Source organism: Sinocyclocheilus rhinocerous, unplaced genomic scaffold, assembly GCF_001515625.1.
Source record: "Sinocyclocheilus rhinocerous isolate Xijiao unplaced genomic scaffold, SAMN03320098_v1.1 scaffold1533, whole genome shotgun sequence".
In the NCBI taxonomy this organism is placed as follows: Eukaryota; Metazoa; Chordata; class Actinopteri; order Cypriniformes; family Cyprinidae; genus Sinocyclocheilus; species Sinocyclocheilus rhinocerous.
In genome coordinates this window covers 409514-432554 of record NW_015656115.1, presented here as the reverse complement: position 1 = coordinate 432554, position 23041 = coordinate 409514, and the positions used below count along the sequence as shown (strand labels likewise).

At 36.3% G+C, this 23041-nt stretch overlaps 1 long non-coding RNA gene across 1 annotated transcript; it reads left to right on the top strand.

Annotated features, from left to right (window-relative positions):
* Positions 1 to 21375: 21375 nt before the first annotated feature.
* On the top strand, positions 21376 to 21952 carry LOC107719340 (uncharacterized). The gene is made up of 2 exons (XR_001637508.1): positions 21376 to 21478; positions 21884 to 21952. It is a non-coding gene; the product is annotated as an uncharacterized LOC107719340 (long non-coding RNA).
* Positions 21953 to 23041: the final 1089 nt, after the last annotated feature.

Below are 23041 nucleotides of genomic sequence, written 5' to 3'. Positions count from 1 at the left end.
TACAGATGTCTTGTGGTAAAATTACATCCATCTATTTTTAGTTGCAAATGCGAGAGAAATGCACGCACTGTGGAGCCCTGTTTACTCAATCTACTTTCGTAAAAGTAATCCTTTCCAAATAAGGCTTAAGGCAACATTACAGCTGCCCAACTTAAAGGTAATGAAGTTCTTTACCAGTAAAGTGTCCTTTAAATTTTGACAGGACTATTGTTTATTATTTTTTAAGTTTTAATGGAACTGTTACATCCGGATTTAAACATTGGGGTGGGACAAATTAGCTGTGCCTATTAAACAATACATTTGAAAACCTAAGCTCATGAAAATAGCATGTAATAAATACTTGCTACTTTGTGTGTGTGTTTTTTTTAAAGCAAGATTGTGTATTGGATGTATGGTCTCTTCAAATAAAAATAAATTAATCAAGTAAAAGTTGACCCACTGGCAAAAATGTTAAGTTTACCAGAGTTCAGCTTAGTGTGTCAGTCCTCAACATGTGAATGAATTATCTGAATAAATTATTTCTACATTTTCCTTTCTTTTTCTATAGTAAAACGTTAGTGTATTGTGAGACAGCAGCATATTAACATTTTAATCAACAGTGAGTTCAAATAGTTTGTAGGCGTGTCATTTTCATCTTTATTATTGAGAAAAAATCAATTTTATTTAGTCTGTGCAAATTGTGTAGAAATGTATAAATGATCTATAAATTAACTATTAATAATGTAACTAAGACATACATGCTTATTGCTCATGAGGTCTCCACATCTTTCCTGTTTATAGATGATCAACTTTGATGAATTGAGGACCAGTCAAACATCAGAATTATTGGACCAACATTTAAAGCATTTAAAAGACTGGCAAGATTGATCTACTTCCCTCAAGCTGTCTCCAAAGCAGAAGCACCGTTACTGAATTTTGCTGTCCGCACATGATGTGTAACTTTGTGCCTCATCACTACTGTCTAGTGCCTATGTATTCTCAGCAGACCAAACCCGTCCTCTTTGGAGCCTTTGGCTGGTCCTATGCATTCAGACCTCAGGAAATGTCACCACCTCTTTTGCCAGCTACCAAAGACAGTGTACTTTTCTTGCATCAGGTCAAATAGTTGTATGAGCTCAAGTGCACAAAACAGACCTAACTTTGTTTAGGTCCATCTAAAACCCTATTCGGACAGGATTAGTTTTACATGGAGAGGTAAGGTAAAGTAATTATTACCAGAGCTTCTCAGTGATTTTAGTCCCATCCGAATGTGTCATCTCAGTAATCATTATGGTCAATGTCAGTAAAGATTATGGTGACTTTCACCTTCTGTTAAAAAGGTCCAGAAAAATGACCTCAGGTAATGCTAATCCTGTGCAAAGAGACCAGATGTAAATATGCACATAAATATTCCATCATTCCCTGGCATGAAGCTTCTGATAGCTTTAGGTAAGGGCCTAATACCAACAGAATCCAATCAGAACTGAATTAATTTAATTAATATATTGTTCGACCAGACCTAACTAACATAAGCAACATATTGTAAATATATTATAAGAAACGTAGTATGCACAGAAAGCAATGTGGCATGAAGCCTACATGTTGACCGGGAGGTGCTTAAATCAAGTTACCCCTCCCAATTCTGGTAGTTTTACTGAGCTTTCTTATCCCGTACGAATTGGCCATTAATATTACAGACGTCTTGTGGTAAAATTACATTACTCCATCTACTCTTGTAAAAGTAATCTTGTCCACATAGGGATATAGATATATATATATTTTACTGTAATGGCAAACTTAATGCAAGTATTGTTTTTGCAAATAAAAATCCTTTAATATATGATTGCAAGTTGTTTTTGACTAAATCTGCTGTTAAACGGTGATCCGTTTAGGTTTAGTATGAAATGCTTGAATGTGTAACATATCTGGCACAGCTAATAATTGAAAGCAATGTTAAAATAAAATAAATCAGTGCCTATAATCTTCCCCGCTGCCCTAGCAGTTTGAAATTATATATTTAATATATAATTCAAAAATACTAGGCCCATGTTTTGTGTTCATAAATTCACAATTTGTGAGATCATCCTGCTAAAGAAAAACCCTGCTGAACCAGGTTTATGGTTTCTCAGTCTGACCAGTTGAAAAGTGCCCAAACCCCCCACTAAAATCAAAAGACCAGCCCAAACAGGTTGATATACACTCTTAAAAATAAAGGTGCTTCACGATGCCATAGAAGAACCTTTTTGTCTAAATGGTTCCATAAAGAACCTTTAACATCTGAAGAACCTCTGTTTCACAAAAGGTTCTTTGTGGCGAAAGAAGGTTCTTCAGATTCAACAAGGTTAGAAAGAGATGGTTCTTTAAAAGAACCTTTGACTGAATGCTTCTTTGTGGAACCAAAAATGGTTCTTCTATAACATCACTGTGAAGAACCGTTTAAGCACCTTTATTTTTAAGCTTGTACCTTAGTTTTTTTTTTTTGCATATTGATGTTACCATTTTGCAATTTATAGTAATGAACTTGATTTTTGTACACGTGTCAGTTGTCCATATGTCTTATTTTAAAAAACAAATATTGACAGCATTTTGCACCACTTCTGTAATGACTCAGCACTGTGATCAAAGCAAAAGTTGTCTTAAGCTCAAAAAAGTTTGCCTTTCTTAAACGTCATTAAACGTGTACATATTTCTCAGTGACTCATTCTGTGCAAGTTTCTAAAGTCTGACATTTTAAACCACAGCAGGAAATTTGCAGCAGCTTTTCTCTTGCTTAAAGTAGCCTACATGAGGATTAGAAGACTAGTGACTGTCATCATGGAAATCATTAACGAAGGTGAGAACTGTGTGCTTTTAATTGCAGCATCTTTTCAAACTCTTGTTATATGGGCACTTTGGCATGATGGCACATTTTCTGTCCTGCTTTCTATCTGCTATAACTTATTTATTCTCTAATTATAGCCTAATGGAGTTAACTTTACATGAGTGCTATAAACGCCCCCTTCTCCAACTCGGTCAATTCATTTTTCAATTCAGTTTATTATTATTGGCATGATTGTGTTTACATACAATATTGCCAAAGCATTATAAAACAAGTCGTGAAAGGAAAAAGCAATATACAATGTAAGTTTTACATAACAGTAAAAAACAACACATTGTGTTGTGAGTACTTAAATTGTTTTTTTTTTTAATTTTTTTTAATTTTTAATCTGGATTAGGTCACTGCTGTCCGTTTCTACCTCTACCTACCACAAAAGCGGTCTGCAGTCATGAAACCATCTCTCCGTCTCCACACAGCTACACTCTAAAAAATGCTGGGTTGTTTCAACCCAACTTTGGGTCAAATATGGACTAAACCAACCGTTGGGTTAAATTTTTACATTACATTTTTAACCCAAAAGTTGGGTTAGTCCATATTTGACCCAAAGTTGGGTTGAAACAACCCAGCATTTTTTAGAGTGTAGGATGTGTTTCTGAGGGCTTTTCAGGCTGTCTGACGTCCTCTCTCAATTCAGTTCAATTCAAAAATTGCTTTATTGGCACGACTGTAAAAAATACAATATTGCCAAAGCTTGAAATATATGTGGAGAAATATAATAACAATGAAAAGATCAAAATAATAGAAGAAAAACATTATAACAACTTAAACTTAAATAAACAGTGTAACAAATTAGAACATGTGTAAACCTTTCATACCACAGTGTTAAACATAAACACACAGGCTGAGGGTCACTGTGGTACAGTAGGGAAACACACTGAGGTCAGACATAATACACATATTACACACATTACACACATTCACCTGCTGTCTCTCAGGCTGTGGCACGTCCACACATATCTCGCAGCCATGCTGCTGTCTGTCCCTCTCCAAGTATTATCTTTATTTGTTTCTCTTCAGTCGTGGCTGTAAAGTTCTTTATAATATTTGTGAATTTGTTGATGTATATGTCTCTGATTGATTTAAATTGGTAATCTAAAACGAGAATTGCACCTCTGTCTCGATCTTTCCTGTCGGAGTATACACACCCTTTTTGCTCTCTGGGGAACCAGCTCTTTTTCCGGTCTTGATGGCTAGACTGTGCTTTCTTTCACTCGGACGTGGTTGTGGCTAGCCTTAAACCGGTCTCTGACACCCACTCTCGTTTTCTTTTTCTCTACCCAACTCCATTATCTCTGCATGGCTTTGAAGATTTTGATGATAACCATCTCGCTCGGCGGCTCAATCCCGGCGAGCCAGGTTCGTCTGTGCCGGCCTGTCTTTATGGCCAGACTGTGCTCGCGAAGTCTGTATATCGTAAATGTTTTTCCGAGTTTCCCCATCACTCACAATGCTCAGGTATTTTGCCACGGTGTCCTCTCGGTTTAGTGCTGAACAACTAATTCATTCTAATTTGTGGGTGATGTACTTGTTATTTTCGCTGTTTATGATGCATGTATATGTCCTGAAGCTGGCTGATGTCTGCAGGTGTCGTTTATCTCGGTCTCTCCTTTATAAAATTAAAGAAAAAAAGTCTCTCCCTCCTTCCCTCCCTCAATTTAAGTGTGCTTTATTGGCATGACAAAAACGGAACATTTGTATTTCCAAAGCAATGGCAGTTAGGCTGTATACAAAAAGTGTGCAATGTAAAGTACAATAACATTAGTGTTCTCTCTTTCCCCCACCATCACCCCCTCACGCATGTCCTCCCACCCACGCAGACTCGCTCTAAAATACTGCAATAGCATTTTGTACAGGATTTTGAACAGCCTTCATAGTCATTTTGTTGCCTAATTGTTAGAGACACAGACTTGCAACCTGAAGGTCATGGATTCGAGTCTCAGTACCAGCATGAAATGTAATTTCAACCTGCAGAATGAAATTTAACATTTTAAGACTAACAACACTGATTCTGTGTTCTTGTTTTTAACCAAATTCACAGTTTAATTACATGCTGTTATGGTCATTAAGACTTTTTTAAGAATTTAAACTCTGTTGAGCACACCCCAAACGTAGTCCAATCTCAAGCGAAATTTGTTTCCATTTTTTAAGTAGAGTTGACTGGGAGGGAGAGAGCAGAATATTTCAAAAGTCCAAAAATAAGGTCCACCCTAATATAATATATATATATGTGGTTTTGTAGGCAAACATCAATGTCTTGAATTTTATGCAAGCAGCTATTGGTAGCCGGTGCAAATTGATAAACAGAGGTGTGATGTGCATTCTTTTTGGCTCATTAATTATTCTTGCTGCTGGATTAATTGTAAAGGTTTGATAGAACTGAGTTGAGTGTCATCAGCATAGCAGTGATATGAAAAGCCATGTTTCTGAATGACAGAACCTTGAATGTATACATTCATAGGCTATATCTATATATATCTTGGTTGTTTTATATTATGGATTTAATATGTTATGAAGTTGCTAAATGTTAGCTAAATGCTAAGGAAATATCAGTATAAGTGTCTAAAAAGACATGAATACAATACTGTGATATTCACAAGGGAACTGGCTGTGGCCTATATTGTGGTGTTTTTTGTTTTTTTTTTGTCTACAAGTGTTTGTTTCATGGTGCTTCATGTGGCTGTTATCACACACAGCCTCAATATGTAAATAAAGTTTGATGATCAGACTCCATTTTGCTGCATTTATGTATTGCACTAGAGGGCGTGCAGTGCAAATCCAAATGAGCATCAAGTCTTTTAACAGGCTTGTCTCAGGGTTACAGGGGTGTGATTAGAAAAAAAAAACTAAAACAAAAAACCAGGGACGTGCACAGACTTTTTGAGGGGCAGGGGCTCAAGTGGAAAAAAGGGCACTTCTCATATTTATTTTTTTTTTTTTTCCTAAACAAAATGTTAAATATATTAACACAACTATGACTTACCAATTTATTTTAATTCCCCCACACTCACAGTTGTTTTATGTTGTTTCATTTTTCAACAGATGTCTACAAAATAATCAGTTCAATAATAATTCAGTTCAATGTTGTTATAATTACACTTACTGTAACATGCACGCACACACACACACAAACTGATGGTGACAAGAACTTTGTTTCACATTTGAGGGAGGGCTGTTAAGATCTATCAGCATTCAACATACTAATAGAATGGATAGTTATTAGATGAGGAGCCTGAACTATGAACTATGCTTTAGTTATTTTGTTTATCCTATTAATCTGCAATGCCTTGTGTCAAATGTATGCAAATCAGCGCATTTTAATTACTTAACGCCTGATTTGCATATCAGTGTGGCGATTCTGAAGACGACAGGGACATGCAGAGAGTTCCTCAGGGGCAGGGGTTCAAAAAAAAGAACAGCATTTATTTAAAATATAACTTTTGTAACAATATACACTACTGTTCAAAAGCTTGAGGTCAGTAATATTATTATTTTTTTTTATAAAGAAATGAGTTTTTATTCAGCAAGGATTTGTTTAATTGATAGAAACAGTGATAGTAAAGATTGATATTGTTAGAAAACACCTATTTTGAATAAATGCTGTTCTAATTAACTTTTCATTTATCAATGAACCCCAAAAAAAGTATCAGGTTACAAAAAAAAAATAAAATAAAATTAAGCAGCACAACTCTTTCCAACTTTGATAATAAATCAGCTTATTAGAAGGATTTCTGAAGGATCATGTGACACTGAAGACTGGAGTAATGATGCTGAAAATTCAGCTTTGCATCACAGAAATAAATGATATTTTAAAGTATATTAAAATAGAAAAACATTATTTTAAATGGAGTACAATTTAATTATTTCTTTAAATACAGTTTTGTGTTTTTGATAAAATAAATGCAGGCTTGATGAGCTTAAAACACTTTCCTAATGCTGCATAATTATCAAATATTTTAATATTAAAGTCCTTTCACGTCACCATTTCGCCAGCCTACATTTCACACAATAGGCCTGTAGGTGGCACTTGGGCTTCATTATTTATGATAGTTTCATGAAATAGTAAACGTGTACCATACATAAATATAAGGGAATTGAATACTAATTACCATTATTTCGACTTTTTGCGCTGCACGGTTTTGTGCAGTGCTTTTGTAGTCATTTAGCATCCATTTTCTCAGCGATGTTTGATTTATAAAATGAGACAAACCGCCGATCCAGAATGATCCACAAATGTAACCAGCCTACACTTCACATAATAGGCCTGTAGGTGGCACTTGGGCTTCATTATTTATGATAGTTTCATGAAATAGTAAACGTGTACCATACATAAATATAAGGGAATTGAATACTAATTACCATTATTTCGACTTTTTGCGCTGCACGGTTTTGTGCAGTGCTTTTGTAGTCATTTAGCATCCATTTTCTCAGCGATGTTTGGTTTATAAAATGAGACAAACCGCCGATCCAGAAATGTAAGCTCGTCTGTCCATGTAATTTTCAACTGATTTATGAACAAGAACGGAAAATTACGCTCCACTTCTCATTATTGTCCAATGAAAGTTGAACTTCTTGTGCCAGATCATGATTGGTTGGTGTATTATGCATGACAAACGGGCAATGATGAATTATGTAATATTCTAAAATAATTAAATCGACACACTAGCTTTGATTATTGATGAAAAAAAAGTTTAAAATATTGTTTAGTTTATTTTTTCCTTCCGGCGTCCCACTCGCTGAAAGAAGGTTTCCGAACAGACTGTGGAATATCAGTCAAGCAATGAGCAAAACGCACGCAACCATAGCAACGCCTCAGATTGACGGATATGTAAAAAATAAACAGGAATTTTCCGACTTTTGAGCGATTCATTACCGTTTCGTAGACATTGTCATGTTAATTATAATTGAAAAGCGTTTTATTTTATTTACCACAATATCATTGCTATTTGTCTGAGAGGGGCACTTTTGAATAATTTTGAAAAAGGGCAGGGGCTTGAGCCCCCCCCCTTCTGCACGTGCCTGCAAAAAACAAAAGAATGCACAATGTAAATAAGTTCAGACCGCTTATTTGCACACCGATATGGCTGACAGCTGTTAATGCGCAAACAACGTTTTACATTGACTAACCGTAGTATAAAGTTTTCATTCAATCGGAAAGCACAAATCTAGCCTATGAGGGTGTGCAGCGCAAATGAGCATCATGACAAAAGAGGATGTGGTGGTTACACGATGGTTACCACTGGTTACATTTCATTCAGCCTTTAGTTTCGTTTTTGTGTGGAGGTAATCTATTAGCAATATTCGTAACTCAATAGTCATCATCTGACATAGCATGTACACCCACATATGTAAAGCTCATGTGCAGAGTGAAACAACTGTGACTGATGGGACTGTTTGGAATCACAGCAGCATTCTTTTACTGGAGTGACAAACGTTACATGTCACACATAAGAAGAATTTCCTGTATTACCTATAAGAATGTATTACCTTCTTGATGAAGGTCTGACCATATAGATAATGAAAATAATGATGCAGGAAGTGTTACTGTGGATCTTCACGGCCTTTATTCATTGTATTCACTGCACTTAGTTCTTAGTGTGTCGCTTTTAACTTCTCAAACAACCATGTCGGAAGACGTAGCCTACTTATATTCCAGGATGATAACGTCAAGATTCATCAGGCTCAAACTGTGAAACAGTAGTTCAGTGAACATAAGGAATCATTTTCATGTATGAAATGGTCACCACAGTTTTCTGAGCTTAACCCTATTGAAAGTCTTTGTGCTGGATTAGACTTTATAGTTCAACTCTCCCATTGTCAATGCAAGATCTCAGTGCAACTCTTGATAGAAATAAATGCTGTGATGTTGCATAACGTTGTCGAAACAATGCCACAACCAAAGCACAATGTTATCAAAGCTAAAGGCAGTCCAATTAAATATTAGAGTGTGCAACCTTTTTGGACAGGCAGTGTAAAGTGGACTCCAGCACATCCCAAAGACTTTCAATGAGGTTAAAGGGGTCATATGATGTTGCTAAAAAGAACATTATTTTGTGTAGGCTATTTGGTGTAATGAAATGTGTTTATGCGGTTTAAAGTTCAAAAAACACATTATTTTCCACATACTGTACATTATTGTTTCTCCTCTATGCCCCGCCTTTCTGAAATGCGTAGATTTTTACAAAAAGCTCATCGTGCATCGCGCCGCGTAAACATAGAACCATGTCTGCATTTGTGATCGGAGAAATGACAAACAACAAGCACTACTCTACACTGCTCAAAACTCGCGTTTGAATCATCAGTGGCAAATTCTTTAAATATGAAAACGTACTTACTGTACAGACTGAGAGTCAGAACAGCCGGCATTGTGGTCTACTCTTCCAGGATCAGGAAACAGTCCTCCATAATATGCGCTGCACACATCTGAATATTTGGGTTGAACCGTTCCGGAAAAGTGTTGTAAATACAACTTAACCACTGATTTCTAGTCGTATCCTCTTTTGGAAGGCCAAACAAAGTATTTTCGCTTTCACAACGAAACACACAGCGTCTCTACGACATGGCGGCGGCGGCAACAATACTACAGCGAGAATAAAAGTTACGCCTTCTTTCTTTGCGTGAACATTTAGGCAGCGTCATGCAAATCTTCCCACATAGTGACGTAGGTATGTGGGGGCGTGTTAGAACGAGCCGTTTTAGGTAGGCGTGGTTGACTTTTATAAAGAATATCTCTTTGGATTTGAGACTTCAGTCTTTGCAACTTTACAGATCTTCCAAGAGCTTGTAACACTCCAAGGAGAAAGGAAAAATTTAAATCACATCATATGACCCCTTTAAAATGTTATTTTAAAAATAAATTATTATAATTTTTTTAAATTCAAGTTTAATGTAAAGTTTATTTAATTATTATTATTTTATTACTTTTTTTATTTCTAATCCATTTTGGGTAAAACGTTTGGGAATACTAAAATGATTATTGATAATTATCTTGCTGTATGTATGTCGTTTTCTTTACGTTTTCTGACTAAAAGCAACCAAAAAGTCATTTTAAAGTGGTTAAGCAAATTATAATAATCGGCAGGAATCTCAGACCAATACAATTAGTGTGCCTCCTCTATTTTAAAACCCACGAGCCGCCACTGCTTGTAACACTCCAAAGAGAAAGGAAAATTTGAAATTGCATCATATGACCCCTTTAAGTTCAGGATTCTGTTGCACTCAGCCGTTACACCCTCTATCACACAGCACAAGCGATGCAGGTAAACGTTCCTATGCGCTGTGCTGGTACGGCTCACAGGGGATTCCCGCTTATGCTATATCTCTGTTAGGTGAACTTCAAACTCGGCTCCGTCTGAACATCACTGACCACGAGCTCCGCGACCCCCCTCTCACGGAGCTATCGCCCCCCAAAGATCCAACTTTAACCGGCTACAACTCCAGACAGAGCCTCGTACGGGGCTGGCTGCCTTGGGACAGAGTCGATGAGACCTACTTTAAACATTTTTAAAAGCATATTTATTCATTGGCATATTTTATAACGTTATATTTCATATGTGCGTATATGTTATGTAAGATTAATTAAACTCTATGCAAGAAACGCGTTTTATTTACTAACGCCTGTGAGGAGACCACACCCCCTTTGCGAGGTTTTAGTTTGCTAGACTGACTGACTGTCACTTTGGGAACTTTTCTGCTGCCTTTATAAAGAACACCTGAACAAGTTGATCGCAACATCAAAGACTAATGATATGGAAACCAATATCAGAGGTGAGAAATATTGTTTAAACTTAAGCTGCGTTCGTTACCCGGCATCATGCTTATAAACACCGGCGTGTCACGTGTGTGCCACTCACTCACCAGTCTCGCATCACTGTTTAACCTGTCCCGTTTCGTGCTTAAAGAGTCAATTCACACTGCTCCGACAGACGCAGACAGACATTCTGTCGAGTTTTAAGGTAAGTAATCTTGAAAACGCTGAATTGGAATGTTGAAAAGTGACGTCGGTCGCTGTTGGTGGGATGTAAATTTGCCTTAAAGACAGCTACGTTAATACTCGGGTTCAGTTATTATTCCACTGTAACTAGCTCGGTGTTGATGTGGTTTTAAATGAGTTAATGCAGAATAACAGTTTTCAATAGAACTTTATTGACATTAGCGAACAACTTGAGCTACGTGTAATCGAAAATACGGAATTTATATCCAGGTTAATTGGTCAACAAAAAGTGATCGCCTGTGTAACGGAGGCCATCGAGTAAGCGATGTGCATAACCTCACATACAGTATCTCCATCTCCAGAGGTACTAGCACCAGCACCGACGGACGCTAGAGGAACTGCATGCAGTCTTTATCGCGCCTGCCTCCCATTCTGAAGTCAGGTCAGGGCAGGTCACTGCAGTGTTGCCATATTGGAAATATTCAAGTATCGTACCAGGAGCTCACAATTATCGTATTTGGAAGAAAATGATCGTACACAAGTCAAACGTGTCACATAATTATGAAATTATGTGATTTTTTCACACATTATGTGATTTTTTTCCCCATTATTGATCGTACATCGTACAGAGGTCAAAATGATCGTACAAATATGATAATTATTGTACGTCTGGCAACACTGAGGGCTGGGTAACTTCGGTCCTGGAGGGCCACTGTCCTGCAGAATTTAGCTCCAACACTAATAAAATACACCTGAACAAGCTAATCAATGTCTTCAAGATCACTAGAAAGCTACAGGCAGGTGTGTTTGAGTGGGGTTGGTGTTAAACTCTGCAGGACAGTGGCCCTCCAGGACTGAAGTTGCCCAGCCCTGCTCTAGGGGTTCCACCTACATAAGAAAAATCAAGATATTTCTATCGCAGGTGGGATATTTGAGTGTCTGTGGAGGCCTCTGAGAAGAGTCTGGAGACTCCTGTGCTGCCGTGAGCCTGATGAGTCTGGTGTGTATCTGAAAGACTGCCACCACAATATCGTTAAGCAGCACTTTATAATAATTTGAAGTCATTAACTAATATTATATTGTCTAATGCTGAATAGATCCGTAGTTCATGAGCATGCAAATAAGAATTATGTAAAAATAAGAGTATTTCTATGAATAGTACATTAATATATGTACTGTAGTGTAGTATAGTATAAAGGGTTACTTATTCACCATGGGTGATATGGGGGGGGGATGATAAACATTGTCGCAAAAAAAAAAAAACTTCTGTGTGTGTAATGTTTTATCAGAAATAAAACTTTCAGTGGAAGAAACATCACCACTAGTCCAAAGCTCCGTCCATCCGTGGTGAAGACCGAGTTGTTTTCTTCACTGAGGTGAGACAAATTAGCTGTGCCTATTAAACAGTACATTTGAAAACCTAAGCTCATGAAAATAGCATGTAATAAATACTTGCTACTTTGTGTGTGTGTTTTTTTTAAAGCAAGATTGTGTATTGGATGTATGGTCTCTTCAAATAAAAATAAATTAATCAAGTAAAAGTTGACCCACTGGCAAAAATGTTAAGTTTACCAGAGTTCAGCTTAGTGTGTCAGTCCTCAACATGTGAATGAATTATCTGAATAAATTATTTCTACATTTTCCTTTCTTTTTCTATAGTAAAACGTTAGTGTATTGTGAGACAGCAGCATATTAACATTTTAATCAACAGTGAGTTCAAATAGTTTGTAGGCGTGTCATTTTCATCTTTATTATTGAGAAAAAATCAATTTTATTTAGTCTGTGCAAATTGTGTAGAAATGTATAAATGATCTATAAATTAACTATTAATAATGTAACTAAGACATACATGCTTATTGCTCATGAGGTCTCCACATCTTTCCTGTTTATAGATGATCAACTTTGATGAATTGAGGACCAGTCAAACATCAGAATTATTGGACCAACATTTAAAGCATTTAAAAGACTGGCAAGATTGATCTACTTCCCTCAAGCTGTCTCCAAAGCAGAAGCACCGTTACTGAATTTTGCTGTCCGCACATGATGTGTAACTTTGTGCCTCATCACTACTGTCTAGTGCCTATGTATTCTCAGCAGACCAAACCCGTCCTCTTTGGAGCCTTTGGCTGGTCCTATGCATTCAGACCTCAGGAAATGTCACCACCTCTTTTGCCAGCTACCAAAGACAGTGTACTTTTCTTGCATCAGGTCAAATAGTTGTATGAGCTCAAGTGCACAAAACAGACCTAACTTTGTTTAGGTCCATCTAAAACCCTATTCGGACAGGATTAGTTTTACATGGAGAGGTAAGGTAAAGTAATTACCAGAGCAGCTCAGTGATTTTAGTCCCATCCGAATGTGTCATCTCAGTAATCATTATGGTCAATGTCAGTAAAGATTATGGTGACTTTCACCTTCTGTTAAAAAGGTCCAGAAAAATGACCTCAGGTAATGCTAATCCTGTGCAAAGAGACCAGATGTAAATATGCACGCAAATATTCCATCATTTCCTGGCATGAAGCTTCTGTTAGCTTTAGGTAAGGGCCTAATACCAACAGAATCCAATCAGAACTGAATTAATTTAATTAATATATCATTTGACCAGACCTAACTAACATTATAAGCAACATATTATAAACATAGTTCACACATGAAGCTCCCACTTGTGATAGTTTTACTGAGCTTTCTTATCCCATATGAATTGGCCATTAATATTACAGATGTCTTGTGGTAAAATTACATCCATCTATTTTTAGTTGCAAATGCGAGAGAAATGCACGCACTGTGGAGCCCTGTTTACTCAATCTACTTTCGTAAAAGTAATCCTTTCCAAATAAGGCTTAAGGCAACATTACAGCTGCCCAACTTAAAGGTAATGAAGTTCTTTACCAGTAAAGTGTCCTTTAAATTTTGACAGGACTATTGTTTATTATTTTTTAAGTTTTAATGGAACTGTTACATCCGGATTTAAACATTTCCAGCTCCTTTATTAAAAGCACTTTCCAGACCCCTTCGGACTTACTATTTAAATCAAAAGTCTTAAATAGTCATAAATAAGTTCAAATGTCTTGCCTTGTGTTTTTGGAGATGCAAAAAAGATGCAATTGTGTGAAGCACAAAAGATGATGATTTAAAGAATGTTAGTAACCAAACTGTTTTGGTTACCACTGACCATTAAGAAAAAAAAGGTTACACAGAAGGCATTAAGTCAAAGGTTTGAAACAACATAAGGGGGTGTAAAGTGACAGAATTTTGGGTGAACTGTCCCTTTAAGCAGAGGGTTGTCAATCAGGGCATGACAGTTTAAGTTCTCAGGGTTGAAAATGTTATGTGCAGATAAAATTAGGTGCATCACATTATCATTGTATAGATGATGCACTGCTCTACTTTACTCTGAAACTCTAAAATATCAAACAAGATTGCATATGAATAGGTAAAGACTTCAATTCATTTAAATAAGACCAGAATTGTCTATTTTATCAAGAGGCAATGATAAAACCAACAGTTTAGGGGCCCTTTAATAATATACACACACCTAAAAACCTGTCCGGTTGGATTTTAAGGAAATCCCTAAATGCCTGAAATTCTTGGAAGTGTGAGATTTCTTTTGGGTGTTCAAACAAACATTTTCTTACTGTTAACAGAGTATAGTTGGTACTAAGGAAGTGCCTACACTGGAAGTTAGTGAGGCTTTATTTATTATTAATTCTTGTGGATTTCTTAACTGGAGGCTTGCTTTAAGAGGACACTGGTTGTTTTCTTTGATTCAGCCCCAAAATGTGACAGGCACAATAACGCTGTTGTGAAACTTGCCTTCATAATAGGAAAAGTGACTGACTGAAATCTGTCCTCTCACTTTGTCATCTGGTGAAAGCCTGTGCTAAACAATCTCATCTGCAGCTAGCCCAGACTGGTGCTAGTCCTGAAGCAGGGTTTCTCAACTCTGGCCCTCGATCAATCACTGATCAGACTCACCAGCCTGTCATTTTCTAGTAATCCTGAAGACCTTGATTAAGTAGTTCAGGTGCATTTGATGAGTTGAGAAACTAAAGGTTCTTGACTGGGCTAGCTGGCCTCATTGGTTCGCCTTCTCATTTTGAAATTCACCATGTTTTTAGTTGTATATATTGTTGGAGCTTATCCTTTACTTGCACTTAAACTTGAGCTCAATTGTGCCCTTTTTTGCTTTGCTTTTTTGTGAAGAAAACTATTTTTTTCTACAAGTGTTTGTCTCATGATGCATCATGTGGCTGTTATCGCACACCGCCTCAATATGTTAAATGCTTTGCACGAAGTTAAATGATCCAAATCAATTTAGCTGCATTCATGTATAGAGGGTGTGCAGCACAAATGCAAACGTTGTTTCACTATTAAGAGATAAGTAACAGTACCTAGAGTTGTGGTCAAGTTCACATACACCTTGGCCTTGCAGAATCTGCAAAATATTAAATCGAACAAAATAAGAAACATCATAAAAAAAATTTTTTTATTCCATACTGTCCTGAACAAGCTATTTTACATTTTTACATACTTGTTACACTTGAGTGTTACAAATTTTTTTTTAAATAGCTTAGACACTAAAAGTGATACTTGAGGCCCACTTAGTGGAACCATTCACTCATATACCTAATATTTTGACCAAGTCTGCAAAACTATAGGCACATTACATACTTTAAAGTCAGTTTGATACTGTAAAAAACTTTTTGCAAAACTAAACGGTTCTCAATATTACACACATCATTTGAAACTAACAGCTCTTTTAATTTGGGAAACTGCCATTTTAATGTCACACTCATTTACTGGGTATGAAAATGAGTATGAAAATACTCATACATCACTTGTTCACATAGTAGTCAAAACTGTTTTTTTTTTTTTTTGAAAGAAATTATTTTTACCCCCTTGTATTTCTGTTTACATTGTATCTATATTGTACAAAAGCACTTTTGTAAATAAAGCTGACTTGGCTTATATACATATTCGGTGGGTGTGATGGAGATATATATATATATATATACACATACACACACATACATATACACACACACACTTCATGACTTACGAATTTTTCAGTTATGCAACTGAACCGAATCAATTCTGAACTGACTTGAGCTGTAGAATGACACTATTGACTTGTTAGAGCTGCTTCACAGCAGAATGTGAATTTGATATTGTGAAGCTGCTGTGAAAATGTATACAGTATAAAGCAATTTACAAGTTGACTTTCTGACTTGGCATCCATCCAGCCAGCCACACAGCCAGGCATCAAGTGATTTTTTTTAATGTTTAAGGACTCATGCTTCTCGGATCTGAACAAATCTGGAAAAAAAGAAAAAAGGTTTGTTCTTTAGGAAGTTATAATATGAGGCTATACTGTTAGCATGATGTTAGCTCTAAACTGCTGGATAATACTAGAGGGTGTGCAGCACAAATGCAAACGTTGTTTCACTATTAAGAGATAAGTAACAGTACCTAGAGTTGTGGTCAAGTTCACATACACCTTGGCCTTGCAGAATCTGCAAAATATTAAATCGAACAAAATAAGAAACATCATAAAAAAAATTTTTTTATTCCATACTGTCCTGAACAAGCTATTTTACATTTTTACATACTTGTTACACTTGAGTGTTACAAATTTTTTTTTAAATAGCTTAGACACTAAAAGTGATACTTGAGGCCCACTTAGTGGAACCATTCACTCATATACCTAATATTTTGACCAAGTCTGCAAAACTATAGGCACATTACATACTTTAAAGTCAGTTTGATACTGTAAAAAACTTTTTGCAAAACTAAACGGTTCTCAATATTACACACATCATTTGAAACTAACAGCTCTTTTAATTTGGGAAACTGCCATTTTAATGTCACACTCATTTACTGGGTATGAAAATGAGTATGAAAATACTCATACATCACTTGTTCACATAGTAGTCAAAACTGTTTTTTTTTTTTTTTGAAAGAAATTATTTTTACCCCCTTGTATTTCTGTTTACATTGTATCTATATTGTACAAAAGCACTTTTGTAAATAAAGCTGACTTGGCTTATATACATATTCGGTGGGTGTGATGGAGATATATATATATATATATACACATACACACACATACATATACACACACACACTTCATGACTTACGAATTTTTCAGTTATGCAACTGAACCGAATCAATTCTGAACTGACTTGAGCTGTAGAATGACACTATTGACTTGTTAGAGCTGCTTCACAGCAGAATGTGAATTTGATATTGTGAAGCTGCTGTGAAAATGTATACAGTATAAAGCAATTTACAAGTTGACTTTCTGACTTGGCATCCATCCAGCCAGCCACACAGCCAGGCATCAAGTGATTTTTTTTAATGTTTAAGGACTCATGCTTCTCGGATCTGAACAAATCTGGAAAAAAAGAAAAAAGGTTTGTTCTTTAGGAAGTTATAATATGAGGCTATACTGTTAGCATGATGTTAGCTCTAAACTGCTGGATAATACAAGTTTGTTAAAATGGTAGGAGTGGGGTAATTTGAGCCAAAGGTCTTGGGGTAAGTTGAGCTAGTGGCTCACCCTGTCAGGATACAGACCAAAGAGGGCACAGGTAAGTAACTCACTGTACATTTATTCCACTAAAGGAGTGCAGCAAAACACAGGCAAGTTCAAAAGGCAATAATCATAACTAAACGGAGGAAGATATAACTGAACGTCTCGGATTACTTTTCAGGAACGGAATAGGATGAAGCCAGGGGCAAACGAAAACCAACTAAGATAAGGTCACAGCTTCGATGAGCAGATGGTTTCACTTATCTTGATGATAAGGTCTCTTTTCTCTTTTCCAGGTTCGTGGAGTTAAGGACAGACAGGCAGAGCGGAAGTAGGGCAGGTGAGTAGACAGGTATCCACAGAATCCTAATCCTTCAAAGGGTTAGAAGGCTGGTGAAGAAATGGGCTGGAGGACTAAAGACAGCTGTCCCTGGGGGGAAACTATAGCCGAGACCAGCCAATGAAGGAGAGAATAGTGACTGCTTTAGTGAGGGGAGGAGGTGATCGCTGACAGGTGTGCTGATTGAGAAGTAGTTGCAGGTGTGGATCAAGGGGAATGCTGGGAAATTGAGTTCTGGGCTGGTGACTGAACTGGTGAACTTGTGACACACCCCTTATTATGATTATGAAGTATATATTATCTTATTGTATTTTTACATTATATTTCATTAATTTTAGACCAAACGTTTTTTATTTTGTTCTTTCTCTTCCTTTGATATAGCATGAGGTGAAAATTTTCTACTTCAGCATAATCAGTGGCACAGTTTAACTCCATGTGGCTCAACTTACCCTCTCCCTAGGCTCAGTTTACCCCTCACGGGGGACAAGTTGAGCCAAGAGACCACTTTAGTTTTTTTTTTTTTTTTTTTGGAAAGCCATATTTTGAAAGCAGTTTATTTTAGATCCAAAGTGATTATTCTCAAGGATGCACCACATCAACACGGTGTAAGTAAAAACTGGCTCAACTCACGCCACGCTACGCTCAACCTGTGCATGAATATTTTAAGAACACAAATCACGATTCATCAATAAGTTCATGTTTATAATTTTTACAAATTTACTAAACAATTTGCACCATCTGAAACCACTCATCTTGCCTTGGTTACTATCAGATGAGTCTCTCTGATACTCTCAGAGGTTCAGAACAACATCACGGGGAGTAAAGTGATGGAATTATGGTTGAATCGTCCTTTGGCCTTGAAGCAGAGGGTTGACACTCCGAAAGGTTCTTGACTGGTCTAATGAAGACCTGTGCTGGCCTCAATGATTCACCAGTCCTGTTTAGAATTCACCATATTTTTAGATTTATATATTGTTAATGGTTATCCTTTGTCAGTTGTCCCTTATTTTGCTTATGTTGTATTGATTTTGTAAAGAAAACTAACATAATCACTGTTATAGTTTAACATTATGGATGTAATCTCCTATGAAGTTGCCAAATATTTAATGAAATATGAGTATGTTTAACAGATCCAAAAGATGCATGTATGTATGAAGTTGGCTATATGGCATATATTATTGTCTCATAGCGCATTATGTTGCTGTTATCACACAAGGCCTCAATGTGCTATATGTTCTGAACTAAAAAAAAGTTAAATGATCCAAATCCATTTGGCTGCTTATAATGATTTATATTGCACTAGAGGGCGTGCAGTGCATAAATGAGGATTATGTCTTAAGCATGCAAAATGGAAAGTTTTTACACGCTTGGTGCAGTTGGAACTCTTGCGTATAATGCAGTAGTGTATATACTAAATGAGAGAGAATATAAGCACGTTTTTATTCGATGTATTAGTGTATATACAGTAATTCAATAAGAGGGAACCTATACATCATACATTTTTATTCCATGCTGTCCTGAATAAGCTATTTTACATAACAGATGTTTAGTCCACAAGAAAAAATAGTTCATGAATTTACTTAAATTATACCGTTCAAAAGCTTACATTTTGATTCTTAATACTTGAAAATGTTTTCACATCAGTTCTTAATGCATTGTGTCACTGCTGGATACAGAGTTCAAATATCCAGGAGATTCTGGTAAACCAAAGACTGTGCAGGACCTCAGATTTTTCAAAACAGTGAATAATTTAGGACAAACGAGAAACTTGTGAACAACTAACACGAAACATAAAAACAGTCATGGAACATCAGACAGTCTTTTTTCCCCTTTTTTAAATTTTTTTTTAAATAAACTACTATTTTGTGAAGTATATTAAAAAAAAAATGTAATGTGAAATAGGGCTGTGCTAAATAAAATTAAAAAATAAATAAATAAAATAAATAAATAAATGCAATTTGTATGATATCTCTTTAGATTTTGCAGATAGATTTTACAAGGTGAATGTAAACTTATGACTACAATGTACTTTCAGTGATTACTTATTTTTGTATTATAATAACCGTTAACAGATTTTCAAATAGGCCTATCCTTAATTTTATTGAATATATTTTAACATATCCCTCAACATAAACTATATACAGTTTGGGATTACAAAATCTCAGAGAGACATGCATCAGCTGCAGCCTGCAGACATAAACCACATTCTGACATCTGCAAAATCAAAATTAGTGTAATGAATGACACTATCATTTTCAAATTTTAGCATTGATATGATTAAAATTTTAGCAAGTTCAGCTCTTTCATGGATGCTGTCTTTGTAAAGTTTGTAATTTAAATATGTCACACATTTTGAAAAGCAGTTCGTTAAATATTAAGTAGGCCTAATTCAGCTCTTAAAACCCCACCAGTTTGCAAACTATGGATGTGTTGCCTATTTGTATTCACATGCTGTTTTCCTACAGATTAAGGCGTCCATTTATGGTTGTTTAACATTTATTCTAGACTTATATCAGATTTGGTTTATTTTATACTCATATTACTTTTCATTCGATAAACATAGGCTACTAGTGGTCCTTTACCTCGTGGTGGCGATGCTGTTCCCTTTTAACTGAAAAGCAACCAAAGAAGAAGCAACGCGCGGGAAGAGTCGTTTCTCAGCAACGACCAACGTGTTCATCTCTCTCTTCAGGAATTATTAAAACAACGGATATTTAATCAAGTATAATTGAGCTACTGGTAAAAACACCGACGAAAAGAAGATGCCGATTAAGGCGATTTAATCGGAGGCGATTTGGCAGGAAAAAAAAGAAAAATAGTGAAGTTCATTCATTTCCTTCATGCAACAGTGGGCGGAATTTAAGTGTGAAGGGGGATTTTGAAAGGTAAGCTTTTCTTTAGTGTAGTGAATGTGTTTTCCATTATTGTGTTTATGAAGTTAAAAAGACATAAAAGACAATTTATTAAAAAGACAAATTTTTAATCAAGAATTTCATTGATCAAAATAGAAAATACGAATAAAAAAACAATTATAAACTGCAATTTGCAGCAGATTTTTTTGCCGCCTGTACAGTACGTTACTGGGTGTAAATTATTGCGGAAGCGTGCTGCTTTATGCTAGCCAGTAAAAACACAAATGTATCATAGACTGAAAAAAAAAATACAAAATTACGCATTTCTTCAGTTTAGATTTGTGACGGTATATTTGATTGGTTGTATGTAAACTTATCTCTGATTCGTCAATGAAAAATCGTTTTTTAAAAAGTTAGATTTAGAATAAAACACTGCCACAATACTCTCACTACTTCTATTATATCTTTGTAGGTTGGAGATAGTAAGAGTAGTATGCTATTAAGTGTTAAGCCTTTCTTTCGCTGTGTGTGTTATTAATGCACGACGAACAGGCTGTCATACAGTCAGTCTATGGCTGTCACACAGTTTTGACAGTAACGCGCGTCGGGGTTGCCATGTACCATAAACTAAATACCGCATGCACCTAGAAATGGAAAACGGTGCACATTACCTATCAATGGGGTATGGATCGGGCCTGGTAGAGATAAAAACACAAGAAACTAATGACAAAATATAATAATATGATAATATTAATAATGACACGATGCAGAGTGTAGTTTGACTTTAAGAAAAAACGCACATGGCAACATAGCTTGACGTCATGACGGAATAGAACCTGGTTTATGAATTTCAAGTTCGCCGCGAGAAGGCTGCGTGTAGTTTTCGCCAGTGTGAACAAAGTTTGTAACGGATACGTTAACACACTGATGGCTACACCAGATTCCAACATGGGAACCGACTCCAGAGGTGATAAATACTTTATTTTACTTCGGCGTGTTTTTAAACTGATCTGACGTGTTGCGGCTCGCGCTCTGTTGTGTTTGTTTCCTACCTCGATTAGACTCTCCGGTTTTGCTGGGATGAAATAAATCAAGTTATCATCCACTATAACGATTTCGGAGTTGATGGTGGAAATTCACACTGTTAAATACCAAATAACATCGAAATATAAGTTATTTGTGGACATTAGCGAACAAACATCTTGAGTTGGCTGCGCCAGTACACGACGCTTTTCTGATGGTTTTAGTTAAATAGAAGTGATTATAAGCTATTCTGTGTCTAGTTTATAGTTTGATCCATTTTTAGATAAGTTTAGTACTAAAAAGTGCTCGCTCACGTAGTAAAACCGTATCTTATCTGATCTTGTCGCAGGTGGGATATTTGAGTGTCTGTGGAGGCCTCTGAGAAGAGTCTGGAGACTCCTGTGCTGCCATGAGCCTGGTGTGTATCTGAAAGATTTACAGTATATCAGTCCAGTACACGACGCTTTTCTGATGGTTTTAGTTAAATAGAAGTGATTATAAGCTATTCTGTGTCTAGTTTATAGTTTGATCCATTTTTAGATAAGTTTAGTACTAAAAAGTGCTCGCTCACGTAGTAATACCGTATCTTATCTGATCTTCTCGCAGGTGGGATATTTGAGTGTCTGTGGAGGCCTCTGAGAAGAGTCTGGAGACTCCTGTGCTGCCATGAGCCTGGTGTGTATCTGAAAGATTTACAGTATATCAGTAGGAAACACTTGAAGTCATTAACAATTTAGTACTAAAAAGTGCTCGCTCACGTAGTAATACCGTATCTTATCTGATCTTCTCGCAGGTGGGATATTTGAGTGTCTGTGGAGGCCTCTGAGAAGAGTCTGGAGACTCCTGCGCTGCCGTGAGCCTGGTGTGTGTCTGAAAGATTTACAGTATATCAGTAGGAAACACTTGAAGTCATTAACTAATATTATAAAGCACACTCATTCGTGAATAGAAAATAGTTACTTATATGAAATATAAATATGTAATTTAGTACAAAGGGTTACTTATTCTTTATAAACGGTGGCAAAAATTATTTCTCTGTATTTATCAGAAATAAAACTTTCTGTGGAAGAAACCTCACCACATTTTAGTGGCCATAGCTCTGTCCGTCCGTGGTGAAGATCCTCAAGTTGTTTATCTTCACTGAGGTGAGGTAAGATACAAATTGATTGTCTTTTATTTTCATGCAGAATAGAGTGGGGGAACTGTGATGTAGGGCTGCACAATTAATCACATTTCTAATCGTGATTACAATTATAAATGCCACAATTACGTAATCGTTCAAAGCGGCAATTAGTCGTTCAAAGTCCTGCAATTACAATTTAAAGGGAATAATCGACAATTATGATTTTTGTCATAATCGTGCAGCCCTACTGTGACGTCACTTTGTAGGCGAATCGGCTGCTAGCATCTCACTGGTTCCCTCGACAAAATGCTAATAGGATTTTTCCATAGGCTTTTGGGTTATCGCAAAAAATAAGGTCTGTGTTCAATCATAGTTCATGAAACT